This window comes from Rhipicephalus sanguineus, chromosome 11 (assembly GCF_013339695.2).
Source record: "Rhipicephalus sanguineus isolate Rsan-2018 chromosome 11, BIME_Rsan_1.4, whole genome shotgun sequence".
Lineage (NCBI taxonomy): Eukaryota > Metazoa > Arthropoda > Arachnida > Ixodida > Ixodidae > Rhipicephalus > Rhipicephalus sanguineus.
In genome coordinates this window covers 46,140,272-46,162,088 of record NC_051186.1, presented here as the reverse complement: position 1 = coordinate 46,162,088, position 21,817 = coordinate 46,140,272, and the positions used below count along the sequence as shown (strand labels likewise).

Genomic DNA, 21,817 nt, shown 5'->3' with positions numbered 1-21,817 from the left:
CAAGACATAAATGGCAGAAGCCTATCGTCTTTCGACGACATTTGCAGCGAAGCACGCAGATACGCTGCCATTTTTTTAGGTTGTAACCGAGTATAGCATGGAGGAAGCAAAAAAACTAGGTATGGGGCCGTCATGTCCCGATCTTGAAGCCTAGTCATAAAAAAATTAAGGGAGAAATAGGCCCTGGTCACGTGACAGGCAAGCGCTACTATTGATCGCCTCACTCTGGTTGCGTCTGCTGAGAATGCTGCGAACGCAATCTTGGCAAGGCATATAACAGGCCTCACCCGCTTGTCGACTTCGAGGAATGTAAACACTCAATCGTACGAGCTTTGCTGATGATGAGAAAGGGTCACTCAATGACGGAACACTTTCCTTCGTAAGGAGTCGAAGCGTCCGGCAGTGAAAAATGGGGGACTTATTTGCTAACTGAAGCGGAAAACCTCCCAGGGCGTGGTAGTCGTTAAATGCCAAAAGTATCCGTCGTAAACAGAACGCGGTAGTCGCTAAACGACTGCGTCGTTTTCGTAAAGGAAAAATAGGACAAGAGACTCTTGAAGAGGAAGATCTTTTTTTCTAATTGGAGGCCTACTCAACCTTCCGCGTTCAATTACGCACGAAACGCATCGGAGCCCCCAAACAACGGTTTCCATTCCATCTCCACTAGCAGTGTAGCAAAATGAACAAAGTCTAGCCGACCCACCGCTAGGGGGGCGCGGAATGGTAAATTTTAGAAGCGAATGGAATACGCATCGAAGAGTGATGACACCGAGTCGAACAAGAATACTAATCGAATACTATGCGAATAGTTTTCGAATAGCAAGGCAACCATTTTCAAAACAGTTCTAGAATTTAGCAATACTTTATTTGGAACTAATAGTCACAAATATTAACAAAGGAACATTACGATTAACTTTAACCTACAAAAATGCCACATTCATCTAAACTGAGGTAAGCTCGTCTAAGCCGTGAAATACTACGAGATATTTTGTAACTGTAGGTTGAAATACAGCGGTTACTTCAGAACTCAAGGCGGTGCTTTGTCACCACCTTATAAATAAAACTGAGGTATAAAAATTAATGTTTGATGAAATCCGACATCATGAATCTCATGATGAGCGTAGCAGATTGAGGACACTTTCGCTTCGGCGACACAGAATTTCGAACAGAAGCAGCTTCATCTGTGCTTAGTACAGCATCGATAGCCTCGTAAAAGATTGGGCCTCGTGTATCTTGGTAGTCCAATAATTGAAACAAGGAAGAAAAGTGTACCCTCGATGTTAAATGTTTTGTTCCTTTAGAATTTTTCCGTCAGTGCTGGTTATTAACGCGACAGCGTTAAGGAGCTCGTTTCGCAGAAATTCCGGTGTCGGCGGCGGCGGCGTCTTTGGTTGTGAGCCAAAAAGCAGCGTTGGCCATGAGCGAAAATTCGAGGTAGATGCAAATAGAATAGGAGCCGGAGGGCGTTTGCACTGTGGCTTTCCTTGCGGCACAGCTTAGGCCTCCCCCGAGAAGCGAAGGCAGGCTATTGGGAAAGCAACAGTGCGTGCGTACGTGCCCAATTTTCGGAAATTATTCGAAAAATGTCCGGTATTTCGAATATCTCATTTTCGATTCGGGTACCGAATGGTACGAATCGAATAGAACACTATTCGATTCGAGATTTCCGAATATTCGCACAATCCTACCCACTGCCCCTTTTTTCCCGTCGTTTAGAGTCTCCTAGACTACAGAGAGTTAACGAGGAAGCCTGGCAGCCTGAACGCCTATGGTAACGAGGAGAGGTCAGAATGCGAGGGAAACGTTGAGCTAGACAGGATGCACGATGCATGCAGCCCGCGTGCGTGCAGTGAGGCCGAAGTAATGCGAGCATCAAGGAAGAAGAAAAAAATGCCCCCACCTCCCCGAAGGGAATCGTGAGGAAATGCGAATGCATTTCTTGCGCCGAGAGAGGGTACCGTTGCCGTCAGACATTCGCCTCCACCGACTTCTGCCATCGCCTTGAGAGGCGCCTAGCCAGCGAACGGTCGAGAGTGAGGCGCGAGCGGACGGGAGAGTGGGGCGCAGGGAGGAGAGAGAGCGAACGGCGAGAGAAGGAGCGGCGAAGCACTGCACCTACCCTCTCCTACACTCTCTCGCACCACATGCTCCGGTTGCTAGGGGCGAGGATAAGCGCGCGCGCCGGCAGCTGTTGCTATGGGAGAGGGCGTCGCGGACAACGCCGGATGCCTGACATAGCCCAACTAAGAAATGCATTCGCATTTAAAAGAAATCCACGCAAAATCTCCTTTGGGAGTTGTCTCATGATGCGTAAGGTAGTTTTACCGTAGGAAAGTGTATAATCACGGTGTTCTCTAAAACAGTTTTTGGGGGGCATGGGCATGGCATCCTTCATCATCTTTTAACAGCGAGAAGCTGTTTTAGCCCGCCGTATGTTTGTCTGGTGTTGCAAAAAAAAAAAAACTCCGCGGGCGGGTATGCGCCAAAGGAATTGGACAAGCCCCGCTAGCGAGTACGGCTCGGTGCGAGCGTTCAACGAAAACTCTAAACGGCGAAGTTGTGCACGTGAAACATAAGAAAGAGAGAAGGAAAGAGGGAGAGAAGGAAAGAGAGAAAAATAGAGAGACAGAAGGAAAGCGATAAAAGCGATAGAAAGAAAGAGAAAAATAGAAAGGGAATAAAGACATGAAAAGATAGAAAGGCAGAAACAGACACAAAAGAGACAAAGATAAGAGAGAAATAAAGAGAAACAAAGAGAGAGAGAGAAAGGGAAGAAAGAAAATTAAAGATAGAAAGAGCGAGAGAAACAAAGAAATACAAACAAACAGAGATACACAAAAGAGATACAAGAAACAGAAAGAAAGAAAGAGAGAAAGAAAGAAAAAGTAAAGAGTAAAAAGAAAGCCCACCCAGCTCAGCTCTTCCTTCAGGCTTGGCACCACAAGTGCGAAGCTTCCATCATTTTTTTTAGCATTCGTCGAGGTCTGGAACATGGTGGCCCACGCCACGATCATCGGCCGAAACGCGTGTACGGCGTTAAATTTTCGCAGTCAAAATTTTCCTGACATGCGCAGTGATTGATGTCGACATTACACGTTGTCCTACAGAGGGCTTTTATTTCACCATCACGAAATATTTCAGCAAGGCCTTAATAGCAATTGATCTGCTTTTAATTTTCTCTTAGAGTCACCGGTATACTGTATTCAAAGCACTCACTATGCAATTATTCGTCCTTCTGAGGAAGAATGAGGCACCCGCTACACATCTGTAAGGCATTTTGTGCACCTTGTTGATGCTGTGACTAATGACGATGAAGAATTATAGCTGAGACCTTTGTAATAGGTTGGACGCTTTAAAGGGGTACTGACACGAAAATTTTTAGTTGCGGCCAAGCGCTGAAGAGCCTAGAAAATGAACTGCTAAGCGCGAGTGCACCTTGTAAAAGTAATCGCAGCATGTTTTACAGCGAAAGCTGTTATGAGATCATTTCACCGGCCGTTTTTGGCGCCGTAGTTGTCCGCCGCCGCCGCCGCTGCCGCCGCTGCCGCCGCCGCCGCCGCCGCCGCCGGTGTCCGTAACCAGTATCGCTCGAAATAAGAAAAAAAAACTAAATAAGAAAAAAATTCCAGGATGGAACGAGGTTCGAACCTGGGCCCTCTGCGTGGGAGCCCAGTATTCAACCTCTGAGCCATGCCGGTGCTTGAAACTGCTTTGCAAAAAGGTCCTATACAGGCTTCATGTCGGGAAGGAACCACATTAGCATATGCAATATAGCGTGATAGAAGAGTAAAATAAGCATCAAGCGTCGCACAACGCGAATTCTGTAACCAGGCGTCACACAATGCGAATTCGCAACGAGTACGTTGTTGAATGCTTCCAACCCATTACAAAGGGTTGGAAGCATTCCTATAATTCTTCGTCGTCATCAGCCACAGCATCAACTAAGTGCGCATAATGCCTTACATGTGTTTAGCAGGTACCACAGCTCTCCGTAGAATGACGAAAAATGGCACAGTGCGTGCTGCCCTACTTCTCAAAAACTACAATGATTTATAGCGTAGTGGGTTCCTCGCAAGTGCACTTGTATTGGTTGCCAAGAAAGCCCATAAGCGCATGATCCATAACTTCGGGGTCTCAGTAAAATTACAATGATTTATAGTGTAGTGGGTTCCTCGCAAGTGCACTTGTATTGGTTGCCAAGGAAGCCCATAAGCGCATGATCCATTTCCTCGGGGTCTCAGTAAAGGTCTTCGCCCCCCCCCCCCCCGTCTCTCTCCCACGTCAAGGTATGTTATACAGCATGACGGGAGAGGGAAATAGCGACCGGGCGTCACCCAATGCAAATTGCATAACTGGTGGGCCGTTTAAAGCTTCCAACCCATTACAAAGGGCTGAGCCATAATTCTTCATTGTCATCAGTCGTCGCGTCAACAAAGTGCACATAATGCCTTACAGACGTGTAGCTGGTGCCTCGCTTCTCCGCAGAATGACGAATAATGTCTCAGTAGGTGCTTCCCAACTTCACAGAAATTGTGATTTATGGCGTAGTGGGTACCATTGTAGAGCTTACAACGGGCTCTACAAACGCCGCTCTTCCAGCTTTCGCTGTGACAGTGCTGCGATTTCAGCGCAGGCCTGGCGTTTTTTTTTAAAAGCTAGTTTCGGTTCCTATACTGAACCTTGACGTCACAACACGGTATGAGCTTCTTGTCACCTGCTCGCACACGATATCGCGACGTTTCCACGGCCGATCCGCACCGTGTCTCCGTTGGCGACGCACGATCGGCCATTTTGAAAGTTTTGGTGCCTGATGTAGTGATAACTAGCCAGACCGGCCAGACTGCTGCATGAAGTCACCAGTATTAGTATCGTAGCCTGACGTCAAGCTAGTGTCGATGTCGGTAGGTGCGCCATGGGAAAATTGACTTTAATATCAAAATAAAGTATCATATGAGCATTTGCTCAGCTTCACACTTGTTCAGAAGCGTCACTGCATGCAGGAGATTTGTATGGCAGAGTGAACTCGTCTTCGAAAAATGGTGTCAGTACCCCTTAAAACGTCCAACTCGTTGCGCAATTCAAATTGTGTGACGCCTGGTTGTTATTTTACTCTTCTACCACATTATATTACATGTGGTATGTCCACGTGACAGCGTATTGGTCGAGGCTCTTTGTTAGGATGCGCTGTCATAACTTTCGCCCGCACTGCGCACGCGCCTGCTGACGTAGCAATCAAGTGTCGGGGCTGATGCTCTATTTTCTTTTTGTCTACAGCAGTGTTGCCGCGTGCTTCTATGACTGCGAGCAACTTCTGGCACGGCGTCGCCGCGCCAATTGAGCTGTAGGCTTTTTTTCCTTTTTCTTTTTTTTTTTTTTTTTGAAGTCCTCGCTGTCGCGCCTCCCTTTGTTTCCGGCCTTCGAAGCGACACTTAGCCTCGGTTGTGGTGAAGGGAGCAAAGGTTGGGAAATACGTTGCGGCGCCTCCGCTATCTGGGCACTAAGGCAACGTGCGTGGCGTGAGGGGCAGCCTAGCGTGGCTCAAAACAGTCTGGGCGTCACGCAAACAATGATGGATGGAACGCCGACCACACCATATATACTTGCCGGCTGTCGCGACGTCGGTGGAGGCTGACCGTTTTGTCCGGATGCGAATATGAGATGAGACGCCGCGGTGTCTTGCTCAATGTGGAGGTTTACGGTTTACTTGAATCTACTATTATAACATATAATTGCTTTTTCTTTTTAAGGAAACAGCGCAAAGAAAGAAGAGACAAAACACAAAGATACAGATAGAACAAGCACTCCTCTCAGCTTCCTAGTACTACAGCTACAACCGCAGGTTTTGCTGCTAATAATACCATAATAATAATACTGAGATCACTACTAGTGCTACAACACATTTCCGACAACTAGTGTACATGTGAACCTGCTATATTACTAACACTACACTACAACATCTCCTATACTTTCCGTGGCATTATTGTCTGTTATTTCTCATTAATATTGTGTCTAACAACTAAAAACGAGCGCTTAAAAGTCATTTTCTAAAACTATATTATTACTATTACCATAGGCGTGCGCAGAGTTCCCAATCAAGGCGGGAGGGGGGGGGGGGGGCGAAGGTTCATGGCAGCCTCCCCCCCCCCTACTAAGTCAAAGTATGGGGTAGATATTGCGCCCCACTTCCGCTCCTGTGCGCACGCCTATGACTATTACTACTACCATCATTATTTCTAATGGTACAACTCGCGTACAACTATCAATGCACTACTATGACACGTCAACCTACTATATTACTAAATCGATACTACTACTACTACTGCCACCATCATTATTACCAGTGCTGCAACTAGTGTGCAACTATCGCTGCACTACTACTATGACATGTGAATCTGCTATATGCTACTAAATCTACACTACTACTACTAACACTACTACTATTAGTATAACTACTACTACCACCATCATTATTACCAGTGCTGCAACTAGTGTGCAACTATCGCTACTGTACTACTATGAAGAAACGTCAACCATGTTACTAAGACAATACTGCTACTAATAGTGTCACTACTACTACTAATAATAATGCAACTATACTGTAGCAACTGCTACTATAATAGCCGACTACCAAGTAACGTAAAGCTGCTACAGCTGCTACTTCGATACCGCTAAAGGAAACTAGTGTCCAAAACGTGGTACGAATCGGATTGCGTATAGTATATGATTTTAATTTGAAGAACCGAAAAGTACGCGCGGTTGAACCGAAATATCGTTTCCACAGGACGAAACCAGGCGCACATGTTTCCACGTGCATTCGCGATTGTATCTGACATGATGCAAAAGGACATGCTGATAAGCGATTTTTCTGAATCGCCATGAGTGTGTGATATATCCCGTCTGGCGTCTATAAACGTATCCCCGCCATTGTATGCGGTCTGTCTTTCGTCATGTGCACTTTAGCGTCCACCCGCTGATAAGGGACGTGTCGTCACAAATCTCTCCATAGTACGATACTGACCAGCTTCGGTACGCCAGCACTTGCGGCGATTTCATCACGTCGACAGGATTCCAACAGTGCGTGCGCTTGCACTGAACGTTCGGTAGTACAGTCAAGCAGCAGTTGCAATAGAGGCTCAGTATCGCGACCGCGCTTATTGGGATATACGTCACCACCGCGTTGCCAACGCCGTTTACATCCACCATCGATAAGTTATATCATCTCTCTACCGCGGGGCGACATCCTCTCCGCAATCACTATACTCTGCTTCATACATCAGGTGCAACGCTATGGAAGATAGCGAGACTTCTTGCAGTATGCGCGTTCGCACCAAGAAATAGTCCAATTGTTAAGGCGAAAGCCTTATATACGCCTCATGAAACGCGAAAATTGACCGTCGGCGGCGTCAACACGAGTGATGGGAAAAAAATCATCACGTGATGACGTCACAGATAGTCGAGTTTGTGACGTCATAATGACTTCACACGATCACGTCATACATGGCATCGTCGCTTGGTCAAATGTGGGCCGATCACGGAGGCTGTGCAAAAAACCACGTTAGGTGCAGAAAGCTTTCGGAAGGGGGCGGGGGAGGATCATTACATAGAATGAAATGAGAAATAAGATGGCTTTCGTTTTCGAATCGTCTTACGTAAATGCATAAGGATCCCTATGTTTACCACCCGTTATGGTGTTTTTTTTTTTCGTTTTGAGACTGACTAATGAATTAAGATGATTTGTGCCTTAGAAATAAACAAACCCAGTTATTTACACGGTTGTCAGTAGGTTGTTCTCGATCGCTAAACGTTCTCTTCGTTTTCGTATCGTGGCCTCCGTGATTGGTTCCGGTAGCGCGCCGCCGGAGCCAATCGTGGAGGCCACTCTTGACAACGACGAAATCCAAGCGCGAGACGCGAGGACTTGCACATTTTGTAGACTGCACTTCTTGCATAGCTTCGACAGCATTGCACCTGATGTATAAAACGGAGCATAGGTATGCAGAGAGACAGCATTTAGTCAGCATATATTGCTGAGCAGAGTAGGTCTGTCTTCTCCGTGCCCCTAGTGAAAAATGTAATACTGCCCCCCCCCCCTTCCTCCTCACAATGACTCTCTCTCTTTTACAGAATAATGTACGAATTAAGAAAGTAATAAGCAGGCGTATATACAGTACAAGGGCACACGTGCGATCGCCTCAATAAGAAAGAACCCGAAGCCAATCTAACAATACGGTATCGCTGAATGAAGGCTCCTGACATTCTTTACGATAACTTTGGAGTGTGGAAGGGGGGAGGGGGGGGTATATACTTCTTGAACGTTATACGCCAGCTGGGGCCATTCATTACCCAGCGCTATGAGCGTCTCGTTAGGCAGCTTAACGTCAACGGCAATTGCTAATTACCGCACCGCGTGGCACTCCAAGGACAATGAATGGGCAAGTCTCTCAGACAAAAAGAGAGCTCGGAAACAGAAAGGCGAGACATCAACGCGCAAAGGGCCCTGCCGGTTGCCTGTTCATGGCACGTGTTGAGTCCCGTTTTCTTCCATTGCACCATCACAAAAAGAAAGAAATTCAAGAGCCCTTCAGGTAGGGAAAAGGGGGCCATGTTAAGCATGGCGCGTGCGTGCCTCACGTACTTCTTTCTTTCTTTCTTTCTTTCTTTCTTTCTTTCTTTCTTTCTTTCTTTCTTTCTTTCTTTCTTTCTTTCTTTCTTTCTTTCTATCGCATAGCGCAATGCTCTCCCCTATATAACTGTTTCTTTCATGCCAGGAATTGGACCTTCATGCACGTGCTGAGCAGCGCAACGCTTCAGTTGCTACAGGCAACAGCGACGGCCATGCGTTCACGCCCAGGCAACAATGAAACGTGTCAACGTGAAATGACAGGCAACCTCGATGAAAGAACAGACTTGCCATATCAGAAACGGCTTATCGCCTCAAGCCCACGATCGAGAAAGCATCGATTATCGGAAAACGGCGCATACTAATACGCGCGTGACCGGAGCACCTTCGAGGGGGGCCACATTTCTGGGCTCGCCACCGGGTTTTTTTGCGTACGACGCCGCCGTGACATCTGCGAGTTATGAAAGCTTCGCTTAAAAGAAATCACATTGTGCAACGGACACCAAGGTTTCGCTCCCAAGATATACATACAGCGCATGCTATCCGGGCTCATAAATGTGTGCGAAGAGCCCCAGCTGACAGTCGCTTTTATGTTCCGCCCGATGACCTAGAGGCACGAATTCGCAATTCTGATAACAGCTAGCTTGATGTGTCGAGATACCCTTCTACCATAAACAGCCCTCACGGCAGCGAAACAGAAAAAAAAAAGTTCAGGGGCTATTTGGTCACGACGCCTGGCACGCTCACTATCTCCTGAGGCTCGGAGAGTCGCGGTTACTGTTTTGATGCTTCGCGCATCCGCGTAACCTTGACACGCATGGCGCCGCTACAGCAAAGCTCGTGTTTCTACACAGCGCGTTCCGTGGATGCCGCGACCCAACGCGCGAGCGAGTTATCTTGTTGCACAGCCTCAATTCGTCACTACAGCTATGTCTTGTTCATCGTCGCTGCCTCGAGCCTATTTCACGTCCACCGCTGAAACCGAGAGCTGTCCCCAGAAATCTCCAGTTTCTGACCGATTTCAGTTAGATACTTTGTTAACTATGTTGAAGATTGCGCTTTTTGTGTATGTGCCGTGTCTGTCGCTTCATCATTCATGTCCATCTGGAGTACCGTGCTAGACATACGCTTACTCCGGGTTCTCCAGCAGGGGGAGGGGAGGGGGAGCGGCAAGTTTCACCGCAGCCCTCCACCCCCCCTTTCTGTCTCTGGAAGGGTCCGTAAGAAAACACGCTTAAGAATTCAAGAATTCGCAATGGATGGACGGAAGTGAACCGGGAGTTGTGCGTGATCACGCTCTTCGCCAGTGTCAGCAGCGTGAACTTCTCCGCGTATACATCCAGGCCACCTGCGGAATCAACGATTCCGCCTTGTATAGATGTGAAGCAGTATACAAACAGACAGATATGGAGTAGCGGTTCCTTCGTTTCTTTGGCCAATTGGTCAATTGTACATCCTACCTCGGAGAAGGGTAGAAAATATAAAGAAAATGAAGACGTTGACGTGGTGACTATCGTACCGACAGAAATGCTTCTCTAAGTTTGCCTGGATTGAAGACACAAATGCGAGAGGTTTAAGGGTCTTCTCGTGCTTATAACCAAAATGTAGACGTTTCTTATTAGTATCTATATTATTACGATGATTCTCACTTTTCGGCATCTATCTACTGGAAATGAAACATGAAGCGATGACGTCCTTCCCACAGCGGCCTTCCATGGGTCACCAGCTTTGCGGGGTAATGGTGGCTGGGAAGCAAAAAATTGGGGGGACGCCTAAGCTTCGCCTTTAAGAGTTGAACGCGATAGCGATATTCTGTTTCTAGTGCGCAGTTCAAACACTACGAGTGTTTAACAGAATGCGCGCACTAAGGTGTGTGCCTTATGTAATGGGTAGCATGCTTTAAACCAGGAGCAATTATGCGCGAGAAACTTTTTCGAAGTTGCGATGCACCCACTACGTAGTCTTAAGGCAATACGCGCAGTAATGTGTGTGCCTTTTGTAATGGGTGGCTCTCTTTAAACCACGAAGTCGTTATGATATTGACATGGTGCGACGCCCGATGGCAATGTACGCTTGTACCACGCAATATTACTGTGATATAACATCTCGTACTGTGACACCTGTATACAGGACGCGTATTTTTGGGGAAGCATGAAAGTACTTTCAGTGCAGCTCCAAGCAGAGGCGTGGCTGTGTGGTAGAACACCTACTTGCCACGCAGACGCCCTGGGTTCGATTCTCACTCGGACCCAATATTTTTATTATTTATTTTATTTGCAGCTTCTTCCATTTTTCGCTCACGGACAAGATGATGATTTTTCGCTCACAACCAACGGCCCCGACGCCGACGGCGGAATTTCTGCGATACGAGCTCTTTAACGCTATCGCGTTAAAACGTTCTTGCAGCACAACATCGATGGTACTCCGCCACCACTATCGTCAAAAACCTGCATGTCCACAACCCGGCACATTAAACAACCACAGGACGAATCCGAGTGAGTAAAAATATGGGTCTGACTTGGCGCCCCCCTGAGATAACAGGACGGGAGGGAGGGGGGGGGAGGCTCCCCCACCCCCCCTTTCCAAGGCGGGCACCTACGACGCTAGGCAGAGGCGCAGCCACAAACTTTTTTTCGAGGTGAAAGGGGTACGTGTGTTTGTATGTGTGCGTCTGTATATACACATGCAAAACTTAAGAACGTAAGGTGTCGCGCTGCTAAGCTAGAGGGCGCGGGTTCGATTCCCGGCCACGGCTGCCGCATTTCGGTGGAGGCGAAATGAAAGATAACACCCGTGTGCTTAGATTTAGGAGCACGGTAAAGAACTCCAGGTGGTCGAAATTACGAGTAATCCGTAGTACGCTGTGCCTCAATCATATGGTGGTTGATCATATGGCGATTAATCCGAGTACGCTGTGCCTCATAATAATATGATTGTTTTGGCGCGTAAAACCCCAGCAATTTTTATTATTCAATTATTATTATCTAATAAGCCGGTTGAGAGTTTGTGCTGTGCTGTTTCGGTCTCTTCTTCGTCCTTATATAGCGTTGCTCATTGAATGATGTATCATCTATGGGCGCCCGTCTCACGTCGAACCTAATGCAACTTTCTAACCTTACGCTATAGCGTACTCGTGAAGTGGCCGGACCCGGTGAGATCGAGAGCACAGCTAATTCCACGACACAGGACGATTTTCTGCCGTCGTGCACGATAATGATATAAGTACGACAGTGTTGTTCGTCAGAAAAATAAACACCGAATGCTAGGTTCTTTCCTTCGGGCTTCAAAGGCGTCGTCATTTCCCCCACGTTGTGGCCACGTGCAGATGTCGAGTCCCAACTATGCACCGGCCGGTGCCCGTCTGTCACGCGTTGCAGGAAGTACGAATGCGATAACGAACGAGACGCCGCGGTCGACATTCACCGAAAAACCGTTATCGGCTTACCAGATTAGCCCACGAGTGCCGGAAATCCGTTCCTGATTACAACGTCGCACCGAAAAACCCCGCAGAGCAGCCACTCCTTTTCTGTCTTCTCTGTGCACGAAGCCTTTCGAAGACGAACTACCCTTGACATTGGCTTTAGTGCGTTGACCTTCACAGGCGTAGTTTCACGTTGGCGCCACGGCTACTTTCTGGCTACTTTGACCTTCGACTGTGGCGCATTTGCCAGCCATTTTTATTATTTTTTGCAGATGAAATAGCAAGCAAATATATAGAATAACCATAGTTTCTAAGCTTTTCTGCCGTGCTGGCCGATGAATGCACACGTCCCCTCCCCCACTTTCGCCAGCGGGCTGTTGTGCATCGCGGCACTGAACGCGCGGCGCGAGTGCGAAAATGGTGGGACGAAGTAGCACGCAAGCAAAGACGTGGGAAAACTAAAAGTAGCGCGAAAAAAAAAAAGCAACAAGAAAAGGAACACGCACAACAGGACTAGCGCTGTACTGCCAACTGATGTTTTTCGCGCTGCTTCTATAGTTTCCGCATCATGAACCGATTCTCCCAAACCTACAAGTTGTTGCTATCAAAGACGTGGCTAACACACTACTGACGCCGCCCAATATATCTAGACTGACGCTGCGCACCATTTTTTAATGCTGAAGCACGGCGCGTGTTCTTGCGTGAACATGACAAAAAAAAAATATCTGCAACAGAATGAACCTGGGCTGTTATTATGGTAACTGTATATTAATTTCGGCCTACGGCTTCAAGGAAAAACGGGTGCAACGTTTAATGTTTTTTTTTTATGAGTTGTTGGCCATAAATTACTTTGGCAAGAACGCTATATGTTCTAGACAAACCGCATACAAGCGCACTGAACTTTAAATTATTTATTAATTTATTTGCAACTTACCCGTGGCTTGAAGGCCTAGCAAGAAGGAAATATACTGTGCTCTCTATTTTACGTTCTCGCTAACTTAATATCACATTTATTTATTGCTCAATAATAAAAATGTTCATAATGTCCCTTTTGTTCTATCTGGCAGCAAATTTGGGGCTAAAATTGAATCGCATGGCTACGTTGCCTACTTTTAGCTTGAGTTTTGGCTCCTTTTCTAATCTACCCAACGGCAAACATGGGGCCAGACCCCCCTACCCAATTCTCTAAGAAATCTGCGCCGTACCTTGATTCAGTGGGACCTGTTCCGTTTTTGTTTAAGTATATAGCGTTATGGCGAAGCAGGTTTTTAAAGAAAATGACGGCCGAAGGCCCCTGATGTTGAATTCCAAGAACTGCACTGAGTACCCCCCTGTACCCCAGGAAACCCGGAGACCAATGGCAGGCGTTTGTGGAAAGCACGTCATAGCTTCATTTTCGTCTTTCATCTTTGCATCCATTGCAGAGCTGGTTTCTTTCGTACTCGACCAATGGCGGGGGGTAGGGGGGAGAGTAGCGCCGCGGTAAAACACTGCCCCCCCCCCCCTATAGGAGTGCGGTTCTTATAACGGTGTATTCTTTTGCCCCCGCGTAATACGAACACTGAGCTAATTGTAAACTAAACATTTTTTTTTTACCTAAAGTTCTTTTACATCACTTCTGGGTGAAATATATTGCTATGCGCGATCGCTTTCGTGAAGCCAGTACCGTGTTTAACGAGACGTTGGACGTGGGGCACTTCAGAAATTTGGGATATATATATATATATATATATATATATATATATATATTATATATATATATATATATATATTTCACCTTTCTAGGAATGCTCGCCGCCAGCAGGCAACTGTGGCATACAATGTGAGTGGCTCATTTAACTCGCTTTATGAAGAAATACAGCGCGACTTTACAATAATTAGATAAATATTTGCGTTGTAACTGCAGATAACAGCTATTAAATACAGTCTAGCACTGCCACTTGCATTGGATTTGGTCATCATCATCAGCAACGTTTATTGTTTCCTTAAAGGCTCCTGCTTGAAGTATTACATAGAGAGGGACCTTGGCAGAACCTCCAGAATATTGGCATCAAATCACGTAAATTTCACCTACTTGAAGACAGCAGATCATAGTGTGCCGCAAAGATCTAAACTGGTTAACATTATTCCTGTCTCATTTTCCTATCTTCCCCGTTTTCCTTCCTTCTACTCGAAATAAAACGCCAACGAGTACGTGTGTTTTGGGATGACGCCCAAGTTAATTCCTAGCACCTTGACTTTGTCCTTACCATTAGCGCGTCTTTCAGTCAGTTCCTCAATCATGAAAAGCTTGCACCGGAGGACTCTCCCATTCTCCACGTGCGCTTCGGAAATCGCTGGAGGTCCTTCGAATAGCTTCATTATGCAAGCGTGAGCGTGTCACGGCCACGTAGCTGCTTAAATATACAGGTGGAAACAGCCGCCGCCTCGAAGCACGTGCAATTGCCGAGGGAATCGACGACAACGACTGTGGGTGGATAGAGTGTACTAGAAGCTCTTCTAGTACACTCTAAGAAGAAAAGGTGTTTTCTTTGCTACATATGTGACTCTCCTATGTATAACTCTCTTAAGAGAGTCACGTTGACTCTCTTTAGGAGAGTCGTGGGATGTATGACTCTCTTTAAAAAGGCACGCTGACTCTATTTTGGAGAGTCGCGCGTCCCAGGGATCTCCTAAAGAGAGTCAACGTGACTCTTTAAAGAGACTTCTTTGCTACATATAGGAGGGTCATTATGTGTAGCAAAGAAGATTCAAATGACACCTTTTTTTCTTAGAGTGATAGCGTGGATATCTGTTTTGTTCTAAGCGGTTTTCTGTGGAGAGGGTTTTGATCTTTATGTCACCTCGGCTACTCTACTTGTATGAGTTCTGCAGCGAAAAAAAAGTGGTTACCCGAAAAGAAAAATGATCAAATAAAGGAAAAACAAAGCAAACTCAGGCAAATAAAGAAGAAAAAAAACTCACAGGCTACCTTATGCGTTCGCCTAAGACGTCTCAAAGAGTCCTCTTTTTCTGGCGCAATTATCCTCCCCAGCACCCGTCCGAAAGCATTCTGCACCTAATGTGTTTTTGCACGGCCTCCAGGTTCGGAGGCATTGCAAGCTTTCTGCACCTTGCCTGGTTTTGCACTGCCTCCGTGACTCGCCCACCGACCACGGAGGCAGTGCAAAGCGACTGTCATAGGATGACGTTATCATGTGACGATTTCTTGCATCCCTCGTGCTGACGCCGGCGACGGTCAATTTTCGCATTTCATGAGGCATATAAGGCTTTCGCCTTAATAACATGGCAATTCACAGCTCGCTTGAAGGAATTCACATTGAAACAGAACGTTCACACGCACGCATTTATGTCCCAAGTTCTACAAACTAACACATCACTTCGTGTGCAGCAACACATAGCTGCTCATCAAAAACGCTTATCTAGTCCAGTTTCTACTAAAACGTCTTTGAAGAATAGGCTCGTATCTTGCTGAATATGCGTTTCAGCCCACGGTCCGAGTAGCTTTTGCAATGCGACAAGGCGACTGCCTAGACTTCCTCGTTTTATTTATTTTTTTTTTCGTTCTGCGCGATGTTAAATGAGCCACGCACACCGGGAAGGCGATCCGCGGTGAGCGTAACGACAGACATGCATGCAGCTCGTCCGATGCTCTCGCGATGTTCAGTTTCGTTTGAATCTTTGCACTGGTAGTGTCGAGTATCAGCAGGGCGAACTAACAGTTGCTGCAACTGCTTTTTCTGCCAGCTCAAGCGTCTCAACACTGTGTTTCGCTTCGGGTAGGCAGTTTACCAGCAAGCACGTGTCGCTGAAAACAGCACCTTCACTAAGAAAAAAAAAATGGAGTACGTGTAACTCTTTTCGGTGTGTTCTTACTTGCCACGTATGTGACTCTCCTTAAAGAGACACGTTAACACTCTTTGGAGTCCCAAGACTCCTTGACGAGAGTATAACGATCACCTAAGAGAGTTCACGTGTTAAAGAGGGTCATACACGTGGCAAGGTATGTGATGACGTCATCGTGTGACGTCATACATACACGTGGCAAGTCAGGACCCATAAAAACAGTCAAAGGACTTTTTTTAGAGTGTAGAAGAGTGCTCGTCGAAGTACTAGAGTAGGAGCACGTGTTTTTCCGTTGGTTCTGAACAGAAGATGGCGTTTCAGACACATTATGTACCACGTCACTTTCAAACGCTGGCCGACCGACCGATTCACATGTAGAATGAATGACGGACTTCACTTATCCACTGGATGGCTGTTGAGTACCAATTATAACATCGGCGTAACCAGGGGGTTTGTAAGGAAGGAAGGAAACAGAAAAAGGAGAAGGTAGAGAGGTTAACCAGAAACACTTCCGGTTGTCTACCCTACACTGGGGGATCGGGGAAGGGGAAGGGGGGTTGGGGTGTCAAAAACCCCTACACCCTAAATTCTTTTCAATCTTGCATGCGTATACCTACAAGCGCACACGCAAACGCACGCACGAACATACATAAATGGTTGTTGACATACCTAAGAGTTGTACGAGTGTTGACATACCTAAGGGTTGTACGACAGACCCCTCTATATGTAAGTGCGCGTGTGTGTTTGTATGTGTGTTTATATATTTACACATTCAGAACAAAGATAAGAGTGTTCGAACCCCCCACCCGCAAGCTCTAGCTAAGCCTATGCATTTGGTGTTCTATCATGGCACCTAGATAAACGCAGACACAAGCCTTTCAGTACTTTGCCGCCCCAGGGTCGGAACATCGTATATCCACTGAACACTGCATATGCACTAATCACACATGGCTTTCTTTCACGAAGGAGAAAGGAGTGGGGGAGGTATCACATTACAAACGTCACGCCTTCTTTATGGTCGACCTCCTGTGATTGCCTTAACTATTGAAAATCGCTGGTACAAATCCACTGAGCTCCAGTGTCACTGACGCTTTCGTTCTTTTTTCACTAATTTCTTGCGAACGCCACTCGGCGAAGCAACAGCTATGCTGAAGTCGTTTTGTTCCTGTTGTTTTTGCGGATACTTCCTCTGTGCTCCCTGTTCGTGGTTTTTGTTTTAGCTTCGTCATCGCCTCGTTTCGAGGGCTTGCGACAATTATGAAGGGAGCAAGAAAAAAAATCGCAGGGTCCGTGCCAGGACCTAGGGAACTTGGCCGGAAAGCTGGAAGCGATCCATCACGCTGCCGACGTTTACGCCGCAAAAGTATGCGCAGCCGTCTCTGCAGAATTCGAGTGGCTGTTCCAGTTCTACGCTAAGCTCTACATAGTTGCGACCCAAGGTCGGTGCCACGGTCTTAGTCCCCCTTAGAAAGACGGAAACACCGACTTTTAGACGCTGCAGAAGCAGTTCTTCAACAGCCTTGAAAACACAGGAACGTTGTTGCTTGAGCTACTGCAGAAGAAAGCTATCAACTTTCGTCCACATTTCAAATAACAAGAGAGTTCCCTCGTTTTCCGCTTTTTACCCACCACTGTGGTCCAGTGGTTATGGCACTCGACTGCTGACCCGAAGGTCGCCCGGGATGGAATCCCGGCCGCGGCGGCCTATTTCGGTGGAGGCGAAAATGCTTGAGGCCCTTGTACATTATATTTAGGTGCACGTTAAAGAATCCCAGGTGATCAAAATTTCCGGAGCCCTCCACTACGGCGTCCCTCATAATCATATCGTGGTTTTGGGACGTTAAACCCGAACAGCTATTATTACTTTTTCAGCTTTCCATGGCTTCCTTTGTCTCTTGGCTTTAAGTAGTTAAAACGAAATAAGAAAACTTTCGTCATTCTCATTTCCCCTTATTTTCGTGCAGGGTGATGCAGCGAAATGTTGAGTAACAATTATTAAGTAACAAAATGTATTTGTATTTTTGTATATACACGTCAGTGCTAATGACGTGTCACCGTTTTGCATTTTATTATTTATCTGTATTTCAATGTTCATGGCTCCCCCCTAACACTAATGCCCCACGCGGGAGCTGTAGGTATTGTAAATAATGAAATTAATAAACAAATAAATAAATAAGTAAATATCTGAGTGAAGGAGAAGTTCAGGGGAACACGGTATCTTGAACCGATGAAAAATCCTTGGAACACGAGATGTCGCCGGAGACGTCTCGACAAGTGGACTTGCCTTCAAGGCAGCCTTGAAGAAGACAAGTTGAAGAAGACTTGAAGAAGACAACACCACGATATGTGATTATGAGGCATGCCGTAGTGGAGGGCTCCGGAATTTGCGACCACCTGGGGCTCTTTAACACGTACCCAAACATAATGTACACGGGCCTCAAGCATGGAAATGCGATCGCCGCGGCAGGGATCAAACCCGCGACCTCCCGAGTCAGCAGCCGGGCACCGTAACCACTGTATTATACCGCGGAGGACGTAGAAACGTTTAACTTGGGAGTTTTCTGGTTTTCCCGCTAATAAAAATTATCAATCAGCAAAAAGATGATAAAGATAACTGGTAATTGCCGGGAGAAGCCCGCGTCGTGCAATGTTCAATATCACTATCATTATGATGACGATGATGCAAAATACCGACAACCCAATAAATACTGGCTATCTCTGCAAAGCACACTACAGCTCACCTAGACTTTGGTTAGCTGTAATGCCATGCGTGTTTTTCGCATCGTACCTTCAGGTTGAACTATCGTCGCGCATGACGCCTTGTTTCTATGAAACGATATTCATGAATGTATAAAATATAAAAAAAACAAGAAAACTGATTGGCCCTCGAAGCAAAAGCACCGTAAATCACGTACGCTTTAGTTTGTTTTATTGACACACATGTTGGCATCGCATTTTACATCTTGCCTGAATTATTGTCGCGCAAGCCGCATTGCCTCAAGACACTATCCATGTGCAGTCAATTTCGATTTTCAGCGTATACCGCATGTAATTATTTACTTTGATTAAATTACACATATCTTACTTCACGTGTATGCACTTTTTATATCTTAGTGACGCAAGTGCCTTTTATAACGTCTCTCGCTTTCATCTATTTCCGAATATTTTTGTGTAATGGGCTCATTATTAGCATAATTGGTTGAGGATCCAGATGCGTGATCAGCTGTACCATATTCTATTTGTCAATGTAACTATATTTTAAAGTTCTTTTATTTTTCAATGCTGAGGCACACGTAAAATGCAATAACGAGCGCGACGTCATACAGAGTTGGCGCCTCGGGAGTCAACCCACACTTTGACTTGGGAAGAAGTTCGGCTAGGACACTTGAAACAAACGAACGATATGGTTGTGCACACAATCAGCCATACTATCTGGGTCCAGCCTCTGAACTGCGGAATGCGCTTAAACTTGGAAAGAAGGGTATGTACACAGACTACACACGCACGTAGCTGTCTTGTCTGCTCAGATAAGATTAGGTCTACGCACCCAGCCCGGCGCATCGTGCTGACAGTTACTTCTTAACGTGCACGCTCGAGCTGCCACGTATACTGAAGGACACACGAAAAATAGTAAATATACTGGGCACTTTCAAATTACGTTTCTGTTGACTGTCCCACTCTAAGTATATGTCATGTGCGCAGACACAAATTGCGGTTTTGTGAATACATACCCACTAAGAAAAATCGAGTATTTGGGGAGTATTTATGTCACATCGACCTCGCGTAGTTTCGCTGCGTTATCACCGCGGTCTCGGCATTTCCCGGTCAAGAACGGCGTGCGCGCTATCAGCGTGACATAGCATTATTGATGGGAAAGTGGCAAGATCCTGGTTTTCAATAAATAATAATATCTGGGGTTTAACGTCCCAAAACCACGACATGATTATGAGGGACGCCGTAGTGGAGGGCTCCGGAAATTTCGACCACCTGGGGTTCTAAATCTAAGTACACGGGCCTCAAAACATTTTCGCCTCCATCGAAAATGCAGCCGCTGCGGCCGGGATTCGATCCGGCGACCTTCGGGTCAGCACTCGAGCGCCATAACCACTAGACCACCGTGGCGGGGTGGTTTTCAAGAAAGGAAACGCGGGCAAGCCAGATGACGATTATATAGTTGTGTGACAGAAATACTCCCCAAATAGTCGATTTTTTTCGTAGAGTGAAATGTGCGAACAATTGCGTGAAAATTTGTATCGCTGTACTGGGACTGAATATCTAAAACGTTCGTCCGTGTAGTATTTATCCGTCACCTTTGTGGCTGTTAAAAACTTTACAACGTAAAATATCCGGCACGAGAAGATAGGAGCAGCCGGGGAGCAACAAATCGGCAATTATTGAAAGAGTTCCATGACCGGTAGAATACCTTACAGTACACCGCGTTCAGTCACGGTATCAACATACGGACACGCAAATTACTTTTCCACATTTGTAATCAGTGGCGGCACGATAGCATTTAGAAGATCATGTTACGTGTGAGCGTAACCGTATGCTAACGAAACAAGTACAGTTTAAAATAAAAAATAACTGTACTTTGAAGAAATGTACCGTCAGGTTTGCCAAGAGATTCGAGGAGTTGTTCCGTATCTCTGCTTTAATTCAAGAGAACTTCTTTTTGGGCGAGTTGGTATTTGTTCATGTTAAGGCTGCCTTAGGCGCGAAAAACGTTCACACCACAAGATAAGACGACGGGAGGCGTTCTGTACAGTTATTTTCTTTTGTGGTGTGTGTGTGTGTGTGTGTGTGTGTGTGTGTGTGTGTGTGTGTGTGTGTGTGTGTGTGTGTGTGTGTGTGTGTGTGTGTGTGTGTGTGTGTGTGTGTGTTTTGCGCATAAAGCAGCCTGCTCTAAATCAGTCATTGAATGTAACGCGAAACTTACAAAAGACCGATGTTTTCGAAACTTCATTAACGACATACGTAAAATGATGAATCATTACCAACTAGACCGAGCAAGGTGTCTGTTATGTAAATCGGTGTTCGTGCTCTCATTAGAAGCCACCCTCCTCCCGAGTTCAATAGTAAGAAGCGCATCAATGGGAAAATAATATACGCAATTCATATATAACAAAATAATATATACAACTCGGAGAAGGAGAAGTAACCAAGAAGACAACAAAGAGACGGAAGACAGGTGTGTCTGGAATGCCACATAAAGGGGAAAGAAAAACGAAGTTACGAAAGCACGGCGAAGTACGTTATGCGACGTGAAAACTCGCTGACACAACGCGTCGTACTACAATCGCATGCGCCCCTCCTGTCGTGTCGATGTGACAACGGAAGCATTCAAAACAACCGAAACAGCCAGAACGCTTTAATCGAAATTCGCTACCGAAGCGGATGAGACTTCTAAGCCAAAAAAGCTGTCTGTAACGTAACGGTCGCACTCACCTCGACGCCTCGGGCAGCTGTTGTCAGTCGACGACAGAAGCTACCAAGTGCGCAGTTTTGCGGCGGCGTCGTAGCCCCGTTTCGGAAGCAGTCCTTCCGTCCGCGCCGCTTTCGGTGAGCGCGCGCGCACGTGTGTGTGTGTTCAGCCTTTCACCGACCCAGCCAGCGCTGGCGTCCCACGTGACAACAACGGACGCTCGCGCGTGCGTGCAGGCGTGACTCGCAGACAAACCGTGTACGCTGCCTCCGCTGCCGCCTCCGCAGTCCTGCCAGAAGAGGGAGAGAGCACGAAAGAGAGAGGAAAAGTGGAGAGGGTAACCCTCCGCATATTCGCTAGGACAGAAAGAGGCATCGTGAAGAGGGTCACACTCCACAAAGCCGCCAGGAAAGAGTGAAAGCAAGAAATAAATAAATGAAGAAAGGAAGAAAAGACTTGTGGAAAGCATCATCCTCCGCAAGCCCACCAGGCGAGAGAGAAACAAGGA

General features: G+C 46.5%; 1 protein-coding gene across 1 annotated transcript in view; it reads right to left on the bottom strand.

Annotated features, from left to right (window-relative positions):
• Positions 1-21,567, bottom strand: part of LOC119373474 (long-chain-fatty-acid--CoA ligase 4-like) — a 60,411-nt gene extending 38,844 nt beyond the window's left edge. Inside the window, 1 exon segment of the mRNA XM_049410744.1 lies at positions 21,316-21,567. The gene's annotated coding sequence lies outside the window, so the exon portion shown is untranslated.
• Between the last annotated feature and the right edge of the window lie 250 nt (positions 21,568-21,817).